Below are 12,014 nucleotides of genomic sequence, written 5' to 3'. Positions count from 1 at the left end.
ACATAGAAAATCGGCATGTTTAATTGTGAACAGACAGAACATATCTCAGTATTTATAAACGGTGGCCTGTTCCTTTCAATGTGTACAGTTTATCCTCCAGGTAACTGTCTTTAGTGCTGTCTCTGGACCTAACAGACAGCGAAACTTTAAAGAATGACTCGATCACACCCAGAACTTTACCATCTTTCCCTAAATGTGTCTCTGAAGGCTCACCAGGTTGCCTATGCCTGTTTCCTTTACCCCACCACACCTTGCAGCTCCTCTCCTTCGCCAGCTCTGCTCAGATTGTCCTTCATAATCTGTGCTTTATAACCAGACTCTGAAAATGTGGCAGCACTTTGTGGAATGAGACGGTCAGTCCGAGCTTCTGTTCGCCTGGAGCCCGTCCAGCGTCGGCCTAATATAGTCATTTATCAGAGAAACGGAGCCGTTAGCTGGAAACCGCCTGAGAGCATTATTCTGTTTCTTAAATATCCAGGAGAAGACATGTTAGTGACTGTTAATTGGAGCTAATTTTGTGGGGAAAGGTTTAGCTGGCGCAGGGAAAGGCCGAGCAGAAAATCAATAAATCAATTTGCGATCTATCAACCTTTAGCCGTTTGCGCAGTGTAGCGTGGAATTAGCTCTAAATCCTGAAAGTATATTTTAAACAGCGTGGAATCAGTCATAGCAACACGTCACAGAACTGACTGAGGAAGACATGTTTTTACGCATGGCAACAGAAACATGTGGTCAGCTTTAGTCATGATTCCTGATTCAGTTCCTTTTGGTTTTGTTTTTGTCCCGACTGAGCAGATGTTTTAGGCCGACGTTTGTCACGATCCGATACATGAGCAGGGTTTGCCTTAAAGGACTATATTGTGAGGCGTAATAATACCAGGAGCAGTTCGGAATCCACGCAGTAATCTGAACTTTACTGTGCGGAGGCCAAACTACAAAAAAACACACAAAATGACAAAAAAACACACAAAAAATGACACAAAAAATGACAAAAAAATGACAAAAAAACACAAAAAATGACAAAAAAATGACAAAAAAACCCCACAAAAAATGACCAAAAAAAAACACAAAAAACACAAAAAAATGACAAAAAAACACACAAAAATGACAAAAAAATGACAAAAAAACCCCACAAAAAATGACCAAAAAAAAACACAAAAAACACAAAAAAATGACAAAAAAACACAAAAAATGACAAAAAAATGACAAAAAAACACACAAAAAATGACCAAAAAAACACACAAAAAACACAAAAAATTACAAAAAAATTGACAAAAAAACACAAAAAATGACAAAAAATAAACACAAAAAATGACCACAAAAAACACAAAAAAATGACAAAAAAATGACAAAAATACACAAAAAATGACAAAAAAATGACAAAAATACACAAAAAATGACCAAAAAAAAAACACAAAAAACACAAAAAAATGACAAAAAAAAAAACAAAATTACCAAAAAACCCGACAAAAAAAACCCGACAAAAAAAACCCGACAAAAAAATGACCAAAAAAATGACACAATTTTTTACAAAAAATGACAAAAAACACAAGTTCGAAATCCGCGCAGTAATCTTCACTTTACTGCGCGGACGCCAAACTACTCCTGGTATTATTACGCCTTACAATATAGTTCCCCTTTTATCCGCTTAGAAAATCCACATTGTTTAATTGTGTGTAATTATACTTTGTAGTGGAACACTTCACGTAACCATATTTAAATAGGGAAAACGTGGAAGAGCTTGGTAGCTTCTATCTTGACCTGTTTTGGAGCTATAGAGGAGAGAGGGAGAGGCTAAATGCTAACGCCGTCTGCGCTGTGTTTACGTGACTGAAGATCAGACAGGTCCTAAAGAACTCGTCACAGCTCAGGTAAGAACATATCTCAGTGTGGAGAAACGCTGGCCTGTTCCTTTAACATGTGCCATTATTTCGCATTTATTGAAGTGTTCAAATTGAAAAGAGCATTAAAGGAACAGGCCACAGTTTTTACACACTGAGATATGTTCTTACGTTAGACGAGTTGATGCGTAACTGTCGATGTTGTTGCATTTAGCCTCTCCCGGCAAAGCTCCAAACAGGGGTGATGTTAGAAGCTGCCAAGCTGGTCCACGTTCTCCTATTTAAATACAGTTACGTGAGAAGTTACACGATGCAAGTCTAGCTACACAAATGTGGATAACAAGGCGTCAAGCAGTGTTAATTTTGACAACATATTTTAGTTTTAGTCTTAGTCTTTTGACGAAAATGTAATTTGATTTTAGTTTAGTTTTAGTCGACTAAAATTGCAAGTAAATTGAGTGGACTTTGCATTGATAATATTGATTATAATCATGTTTAATGTTGCTCCACATGAACAAAGCTCAGAGCTGATCCTTTAAACATGATCTGAGGCTCTTTCAGACGCTCAATACAAGTTTGGATGATTTTAGTCTCTCCAAAAAAATGACAAAAAAATTGCCAAAAAAATGACAAAAAAAGACACACAAAAAAAAAAGACAAAAAAATTACAAAAATGTGACCAAAAAATGACTAAAAAAAGACAAAAAATGACAAAAAAATGACAAAAAAAATGACAAAAAAATTACAAAAAAAATTGCAAAAATGTGACAAAAAAATTACAAAAATGTGACAAAAAAATGACAAAAAAAGACAAAAAAAAAAAAAAATATGACAAAAAAATTACTAAAAATGTGACAAAAAAAGAAAATTTCATCCCCATTTTTACTCTAGTTTTAGTCGACTAAAATTGCAAGTAAATGTCAGACTAATTGAGTGGACTTTGCATTGATAATATTGATTCTAATCATGTTTAATGTTGTTCCTCTGCTTCATGTTTCTGCTCCACATGAACAAAGCTCAGAGCTGATCCTTTAAACATGATCTGAGGCTCTTTCAGACGCTCAATACAAGTTTGGATGATTTTAGTCTCTCCTTTTCATTTTTATTTAGTCTGATTTTAGTCGACTCAAATATCTGGACATTTTAGTCACAGTTTTAGTCTCATGAGGAACTTTTCATTTAGTTTTAGTCCAATTTTAGTCACAAAAATATCACTTTGACTCAAATTAAGACTAAATATTTCAGTCGACGACATTAACACCGGTGTCAAGTGTTTTTACGCCGTACGATATAGTTCACCTTTTTATCCACTTAGAAAATCGACATGTTTCATTGTGTGTAGACTTGGGTCATGTAAAGGCTCGTGGAACCGTGTTTAAAAAGGGAAAACATGGAACAGTTTGGTCGCTTCTAACTTCACCTCCGTTTGGAGCTACTGTACCTTTGCTGCGAGAGGCTAAATGCTAACAACATTTGACTGAGGGCACGCACAAACACCAGACAGTTACGCATCAACTCGTCTAAGCTCAGGTAAGAACACATCTCAGTATGGAACAACAGCCTTTTCCTTTAACACAAAACGTAACAAAGTGCTGAGTAGCTGTGTAACACTATATGTTTTAGGACTAGATGGTTATGGCAACATGACTGTACTCAGGAGAACCGGTTGTTTATGGAGTTTAGGGGAGTTTGGAAAAACGACAGACCAAGAAGGATTAAATAAAGAAAATATTAATCATGTGGACTTTAAACCACAAATAAAGTTCAGTTCAAATAATCAATAAGCAAAGAGCGACCAAGAAAATGTAGAGAATTGTAGTTCAAATGTTCAGTTTGTGATCCTTCGTTAAGGAAAACAAAGGCGTGTACTACGATACGTGGTATTAGCACAAGTATTACGAGCCGATATTTTGTCCCAATCCTACTATTGTAAAGAGCAGACCACACTAGGGCGGGAAAAACACTTTCCACATTTGTCCCTGTGCGGAAAACCTTACACAATGTTTGGGTGTCTTTGTAGAAGCGCTGACTCAAAACAAACTGGACTTTAGAAGAGCTTCTTTATCCACTCAATAAGATCTTTAGCAACGATCTGGGACAGCACTGCCCTATTGTGCAGGACAGGGAGGGAACGTGCACAGAAAACTCACGCTCAAAACTGCTCAAAGTATTTCTGTAATAAAGCGGCTTTAGCGACACACTCGTCGTCTGAGGACACAGAATGAAACAAACAAACGCACAAGAGGCGCAGGTGATTCACAGCCTGCGATCGTCGCTCCAGATACGATCTTTAATATCCTCCAGGACGCTGATAAAATACAATTTCCTATCCCACATTCATTTGTAACGTCTTAGAAGCTGGACCAGAGATAAGTTCTCATCAAAATCTGTCAGAATCTACATGTGGAGATTGTGACACAAGAAACTACGCTGTGAAGTTGAAGAGTAAATACTTAACCATAAAAGTCTGATGTTTTATGTGAAGCTAACTCTGCCCATTGACTAACATCAGGTAAGAACAATGTTATAAAAAGTAGAGTTATATCAATAGTGTTAAACAGGGACTGGAACTGAGAAACAGCCCTGGACTCTGACCAGCCTGGCCCAAATTAGTGTAAATGCGACACTTCCACAAATACATGTTTTAACCTCTGACCCCCCGACTAAACCAAATGCATTCTGTCCTCTTTTGAAAGCTAAGACCCACAAAACTGACCTTTTTCCTCGCGCTGCTGCTGTGTTGGGTCACCTTTTGCAGGTTTTTTTTCTTTCTTTTTTTTCATTTTTGTCACATTTTTGTTGAATTTTTGTCACATTTTTGTCACATTTTTGTCACATTTTTGTTGAGTTTTTGTTGAATTTTTGTCACATTTTTGTTGAGTTTTTGTAGAATTTTTGTCACAATTTTGTCGCATTTTTGTCGCATTTTTGTTGAATTTTTGTTACATTTTTGTCACATTTTTGTTGCATTTTTGTCACATTTTTGTCACATTTTTGTCACATTTTTGTCGCATTTTTGTCGCATTTTTGTTGCATTTTTGTTGAATTTTTGTCACATTTTTGTCACATTTTTATTGAATTTTTGTCACATTTTTGTCACATTTTTATTGAATTTTTGTCACATTTTTGTCACATTTTTGTCACATTTTTGTCACATTTTTGTCACATTTTTGTCACATTTTTATTGAATTTTTGTCACATTTTTGTTGAATTTTTGTTGAATTTTTGTCACATTTTTGTCACATTTTTGTCACATTTTTGTTGAATTTTTGTCACATTTTTGTCACATTTTTGTCACATTTTTGTCACATTTTTGTCACATTTTTGTTGAAATTTTGTTGAATTTTTGTCACATTTTTATTGAATTTTTGTCACATTTTTGTCACATTTTTGTCACATTTTTGTCACATTTTTGTTACATTTTTGTCATATTTTTGTTGAATTTTTGTCACATTTTTGTTGAATTTTTGTCACGTTTTTGTCACATTTTTGTCACATTTTTGTCGCATTTTTGTTGAATTTTTGTTACATTTTTGTCACATTTTTGTTGCATTTTTGTCACATTTTTGTCACATTTTTGTCACATTTTTGTCACATTTTTGTCACATTTTTGTCACATTTTTGTCACATTTTTGTCGCATTTTTGTTGCATTTTTGTCACATTTTTGTCACATTTTTGTCGCATTTTTGTTGCATTTTTGTTGCATTTTTGTTGCATTTTTGTTGCATTTTTGTCACATTTTTGTCACATTTTTGTCGCATTTTTGTCACATTTTTGTCACATTTTTATTGAATTTTTGTCACATTTTTGTCACATTTTTGTCACATTTTTGTCACATTTTTATTGAATTTTTGTCACATTTTTGTCACATTTTTGTCACATTTTTATAGAATTTTTGTCACATTTTTGTTGAATTTTTGTTGAATTTTTGTTGAATTTTTGTCACATTTTTGTCACATTTTTATTGAATTTTTGTCACATTTTTGTCACATTTTTGTCACATTTTTGTCACATTTTTATTGAATTTTTGTCACATTTTTGTCACATTTTTGTCACATTTTTATAGAATTTTTGTCACATTTTTGTTGAATTTTTGTTGAATTTTTGTTGAATTTTTGTTGGATTTTTGTCACATTTTTCTTGAATTTTTGTCACATTTTTGTCACATTTTTGTCACATTTTTGTCACATTTTTGTCACATTTTTGTCACATTTTTGTCACATTTTTGTCGCATTTTTGTCGCATTTTTGTCGAATTTTTGTTGAATTTTTGTCACATTTTTGTTGAATTTTTGTCACATTTTTGTCACATTTTTGTCACATTTTTGTCACATTTTTGTCGCATTTTTGTCGCATTTTTGTCACATTTTTAATCATTTTTTCTATCATTTTTTGTTGTGTTTTTCTCTTTCTCGCTATTTCGATGCTTTTCTTTTCAGCTTTTAGATTTGGGTAAAGCTCTGTTGAGGCGGGACCGGGGGCCCTCACAGCCAGTGGCCCTTCTGTGCTGTTCAGTCCGCCCCTGGTGTTAAATAAGTAACGTTCATCATGATAATAACAAGCACTTGCTTCACCTCATGAACTCTCCTTGGTTTGCATTGGACTACTAAATATTTGCATAGGGCGTACTTTCCCTAACTTACATTTAAACTATTCTGCACCGGACGTTGATCACATGACACTCCCTTCATTATTTGCTCTAAAAAAGGCCCGGCTACCAAACTTCCTCAGATAATGACTAACTCTTCCCTGTGGGCGGGATTGGGATAGACTTCCCTCAAAACTCCCGCAACTTCAAACCTCGTTTCAACCTAGTATATTTCTGGTTCAATATTTCCATATTATTGCATTTACACCAAGAGGAACATGTGGCCGACAGGAGAGTGCCGATATCTACAGGCATTACGTCACTGGAAAAGCACAGATAGGCAAATGGAGCCCAACGGTCCCGCCCTCCTCCCAGTTTTTTTTAACAATAAAGCATTTCAAGGCATGGTGACTACGAACTAACCAGCTGTGTGGTGACTAGGGCTGAAACAACTAATCGATAACTGAAATTAATCGTTTTCTAGCGAACACAGGCTAAAATAGAGCAAAAGTGACATGTCAGTTATGTGTTTTGGATGAAAACCTACTTTGTTTTTAAAGTGAGGGTCTGCAGTGTTTTGTACGTTGTAAATTTCATAAATATCTGTCTTTGTCTCGTCCAATCAGGAAGCAGAATCAGCACGAAGAGCCTCCTACAAACGTTTACTTTAAGTTTACTCCATCAACACGTCCTCAAGCGGCGCCACTTTAGCTCAAAAAAATCTAAAAAATACAATTTCCTGCACCTTTCTCAGCCAAGCGATTCATCGATTATCAAAATAATCGTTAGCTGCAGCCCTGACTGACAATCAAAACACACAATTTACATGATTTATTTGGTCATTTCTTCCCTGCTCACCACATTGTAAACTCTTCATAGCCAGTTTGATGCTTAGAAAAAAAAGTCTATGAAGATTTTCAATGGGATTTTCACGTCCAGCACTGGGAGAAGGCGGGATTGAGGAGCAACATAAAAAAAATGCGCTAAAAAGATTATGATTTGGATAATTTAATACGTTTATTAAAGTCCCACTGAGATTAAGGCGAGACACTGCAGGTGAACAGGAAACATGTATATTTACAGATATCAATTTGAAACTGTTGCTGTCGATCACTGGCATAAATGTGAGAAACAAATACATGGCAAGTTTTCTGTCATTTTATCTTTTCATATAAGAACAAGGTGTTTTATGCCCAAAAATGCCCCAAATTGATAGAGCTACATTCAAATGTATGGTTTCATTTATCGATGAATGAGTTACCAAGACTTTCTCAGAGGGGATTTAGGATTTCTTGTCTCGTTTTAAAATAAGCCGTTTTTCGCCTCATTTTTTGACATTCAAAACTCAATAAATGGGGCTTAAGGGATTAAATAATAAAAAATCCCTCTGAAAAAATCTTCCAAATCTTGTTCAGTCCAAGGCTGGAAAATGTGAAGTCTTTAGGTCCGACTGACGTGGACATAGTGTCGCCACAATGACAGAAACATGTGTTTGGAGAAAAAGGCCCTTGAAATTGTGTTCTCCCATATAAGTCTATGGGGGAACATTGAATCAGCGCAATATTTAAACATGTTATTGTGAAGATTAGGCATGTTTTCTGTTTCCGGGTGAAAGCTTATATGTTCAGAGACAGATTTGGCCCAAAACCTGAAGACTGAAAAAAATTGAGTTTTGCCTGTAGTGTCTCCCCTTAAGGTGGGAATCTATTGTACATGTTTTTAGTGGTAGGGGAAACCGGAGGAGCAGTTACCCGGAGGACGGGGGGGGGGGGGGGGGGGGGGGGGGGGGGGGGGGGGGGGACATGCAAACTCCACACAGAAAGGACCTTCTAGCTGTGAAGCACAAGCGCTAACCACTGCGCAACATGAATCTGTTCTTTCCTTTGCTACGTCTCTTTGGTTTTATTATCGTATAATTACTTTACTTACTGTCTAATTGACAAATAACTCACACATGAAAGCAAAATAAATACATGAGAGTGTGAGAACGCAGAGAACAGGCTCGTGAGTAGGAAATGTGTGAGTGTGGAGCTCACGCTGTGCTGCCATGGCAACCTGCAGCTACGCTTTCACATGGCATCGCACCTGCACCCCCCCACATTTACATATCTATAACGGCATTAATGACGCAAAAACACTGATGCATATTCTGTTTTGTTTCACTAAAATATACAGCCTAGATTGTACGTAGAGATTATAACGTCATGCTGAACGCCATCCTCGCAGGGACATCGTCGTTTTGGCTTAGCCCGTTTCTCCTCCATTTTCTTTGGCCGCACAACCTGCAGTCGCCTCGGGGCAAAGCGGAACAGGTGCACTTTCCCCGGCTCTCCATTCCCCTCTCATTACCCCCTCTCATTACCCCCTTCCAACACACGCACATACACCCACCCAGTGATCACGGACAGATTATTACCCAGAGCTAATGCGGCTAATGCTAGCTCCAACGGCCGCTGTCAGACCGCGAGCCTGCCCCTGCCGTCCCCTCCCCTCCCCTCCCGCTGAACCCCGTTAAACCACCTGCCTTTACAGCCCTTTAAACCCCCCCCCCTCTTTACGAGACAGGTGTTAGAATTACCCCACAACAACACGGTTAGTCATTCCTAGCCTCGCTTCGGTGCGAGGGTACGATCTCGTCAGGGGGGCAGATTCGGCCGCGACACCGGGCCGTTGGATTTGATATGATTTAGTCCGCTGCTAGCCGCTAAAGCTAACGGGCTCTGACCCAGTTCGACCGGAGTAAACCCGCGGCTTTGACTGGGGGGAAAAAACGCGTGACAAACGACCGAAACACGAACACACACGGACGTTTGTGAACACGCGCCGCCGTTACCGTCGAAGAATGACATTACAGCGGCGCGAATCCGAGGTTTGATGCGAAAGGAAGCGAGCGGGGGGAAATGGGGAGGGTCTGCTAGCTTCCATCTCCGCCATGACAGAGCCCAGCTAAGGACAACCGACATCATCCTGCAGCAGCCCGTTAAACCAACAACGAAGCCAAATGTGTCTTCCCACCGCGGTGTAGCGGAGGCACACGGACAATTATTAATCCAGTAATCTCTATTTTAGCTCGCAAAGCCAGTTTGAGTGGGAATATTAACCACGCTCGGGTTGATTTGAGGGCAGGAGCGCATCCACAGACAATGCAGTGCACCTATTTCGGGGCCCGTTATGTCAAAGGCAAGCGAGAAGAGCCCCCCAGTACTCACATATGAGAAAACATCCGCTTTTACTAGGATAAATCTCCGGTTATGATCTCTAGGAGTGGACTTTGTGTGACACTAGGCGTGTTTTCCGCATAATTGTGTGCAAAATTATAGCGTACATACATCGGGCATTGTCTTGAACGAGGATACTGCCATTTTGTCCCGATACATTTCTAGTAAAATCGCAGGGATGAGATAATTCCGAGCTGTCAAAATGGCCTGGCTTGCCTGAAACCCTGCCCTCCTCACGCGCCTGTCATCGCGCTCGCGGGGCAGCGGATTAGTCGGGGCCTTTTAAACGAACGAGGTGTGAATTACAAGCGTGATTAATCGTTGTAAGCGATGCTAAATCAGGCACCGTCGCCGCCGCAGCAGCATCGCGGACTCGCCCTGAAATCCTCTCTATCCATCCCACCCCAGCCCCGCGAACCACAATGGGGCTCCTCCGCCACCGCCGCCGCCGCCGCCGCCTTCCCCATCCGTGCGCTGCTGCAGTGGATGCGAGCGAGGGGGGGGAAGGCCGAGCCATCCCCGCTCCCCAGTCCCCGCACCCTCGCCCTGCAAACCCCGCGCGCCGTGACCGACATGAGAGCGTACACACCGGGGTGAGCTTACGTTTGGAGCGTCGAAGCGTCCGCGGTCTGTGCTGTGAGCGATGGGAGAGTTTATCCGGTCGTCCTCCGCTGCTCGCTCTGCTCCGCTGGGCTGGCTCGGGGTATTCAGGGCAGTACCACTTCCTCCGCCCGCTGCTCCTCGGACACTTCCGCTTCCTCCGAACACCCCCCCCCCCGCGGGAGGCGCTATAGTCCAGGCGTTTCGACCCCCGCGAGGATGTGGGGTTTAGGGAGGTTTACAGCGCGGGTTACGGGTTTGCGCCGGGATTCTTGTAAGGTTTATGCGGAGTTTGTGTGTAAGAGTTTGTTTGTGAAGTGAGCTGGGTTTTGTGGAGAACAGGATAAAGGGTGCAGTTCAGATGGCAGGTGCGGATCACCGTTTTCTTTTTAGATTTATTACACAAACATGTGCAGAGCCGTGGGAAGATGTTTTAGTTAGGGGGCGCTATTTATTAACCTCTTAACTCCCGCCATGTTTGTCAAATTTTCGTGACTTTTTCGTGACTTTTTCGTCATTTTTTAGTACATTTTTTGTCAAATTTTTGTCACTTTTTCCTCAATTTTTCGTCCATTTTTAGTTAAATTTTTCGTCACTTTTTTGTGAATTTTTCCTCCATTTTTCCTCCATTTTTCGTCACTTTTTTGTCACTTTTTCGTCACTTTTTTGTCACTTTTTCGTCAATTTTTCGTCACTTTTTTGTCACTTTTTCGTCAATTTTTCGTCACTTTTTTGTCAATTTTTCCTCCATTTTTCGTCACTTTTTTCTCACTTTTTTGTCAATTTTTTGTCACTTTTTTGTGAATTTTTCCTCCATTTTTCCTCCATTTTTCGTCACTTTTTTGTCACTTTTTCGTCAATTTTTTGTCACTTTTTCGTCAATTTTTCGTCACTTTTTTGTCACTTTTTCGTCAATTTTTCGTCACTTTTTTGTCAATTTTTCGTCACTTTTTTGTCACTTTTTCGTCAATTTTTCGTCACTTTTTTGTCAATTTTTCGTCACTTTTTTGTCACTTTTTCGTCAATTTTTTGTCACTTTTTTGTCACTTTTTCGTCAATTTTTCGTCACTTTTTTGTCACTTTTTTTGTCACTTTTTCGTCAATTTTTCGTCACTTTTTTGTCACTTTTTCGTCAATTTTTCGTCACTTTTTTGTCACTTTTTCGTCAATTTTTCGTCACTTTTTTGTCAATTTTTCCTCCATTTTTCGTCACTTTTTTCTCACTTTTTTGTCACTTTTTCGTCAATTTTTTGTCACTTTTTTGTCAATTTTTCGTCCATTTTTCGTCACTTTTTTCTCACTTTTTTGTCCATTTTTTCCTCAATTTTTCGTCAAATTTTTCTCACTTTTTTGTCACTTTTTCGTCCATTTTTCCTCAATTTTTCGTCAATGTTTTCTCACTTTTTCCACATTTCCATCCTCATTTTCGTCTCACTTTTGTTGCTATTTTCACCTTTTTCCCAGAAGCTTTTGGATTGGGGTAAAGCTGGAGAAAATGTGCTCGGTTCAGGTGGGAGTTAAGGGGTTAATATTGCCTGCGGTTCACAAACTATCCACCAGGGGGTGCTGCAGCGCCCTCAGCACCCTGGGTTCCCACGGCCTTGAACATTCGTAAACATAAAACACAATAATAATAAAATCTTGAATGTCGTCCTGGCCATTACAGCTGCTACACCTGATATACCGCATGTGTTTATCACAATATCATGAGCATCTGCGTGACGTGCACAGGCGTGTGGGCCAGCGTTTCCAGGGCGGGAGGCTTTA

The 12,014-nt window shown here is 39.3% G+C and overlaps 1 protein-coding gene across 1 annotated transcript in view; it reads right to left on the bottom strand.

Annotated features, from left to right (window-relative positions):
• Positions 1-10,411, bottom strand: part of LOC306979279 (14-3-3 protein beta/alpha-1) — a 51,796-nt gene extending 41,385 nt beyond the window's left edge. Inside the window, exon 1 of the mRNA XM_079578158.1 lies at positions 10,251-10,411. The gene's annotated coding sequence lies outside the window, so the exon portion shown is untranslated. The remainder of the gene's footprint in view (positions 1-10,250) is intronic.
• Positions 10,412-12,014: the final 1,603 nt, after the last annotated feature.

The sequence above is a fragment of the Gobius niger genome (genome assembly GCF_951799975.1).
Source record: "Gobius niger genome assembly, chromosome: 20".
NCBI lineage: Eukaryota > Metazoa > Chordata > Actinopteri > Gobiiformes > Gobiidae > Gobius > Gobius niger.
Note: the sequence above shows the minus strand (reverse complement) of the source record. Positions and strands in the feature narration are given on the sequence as shown.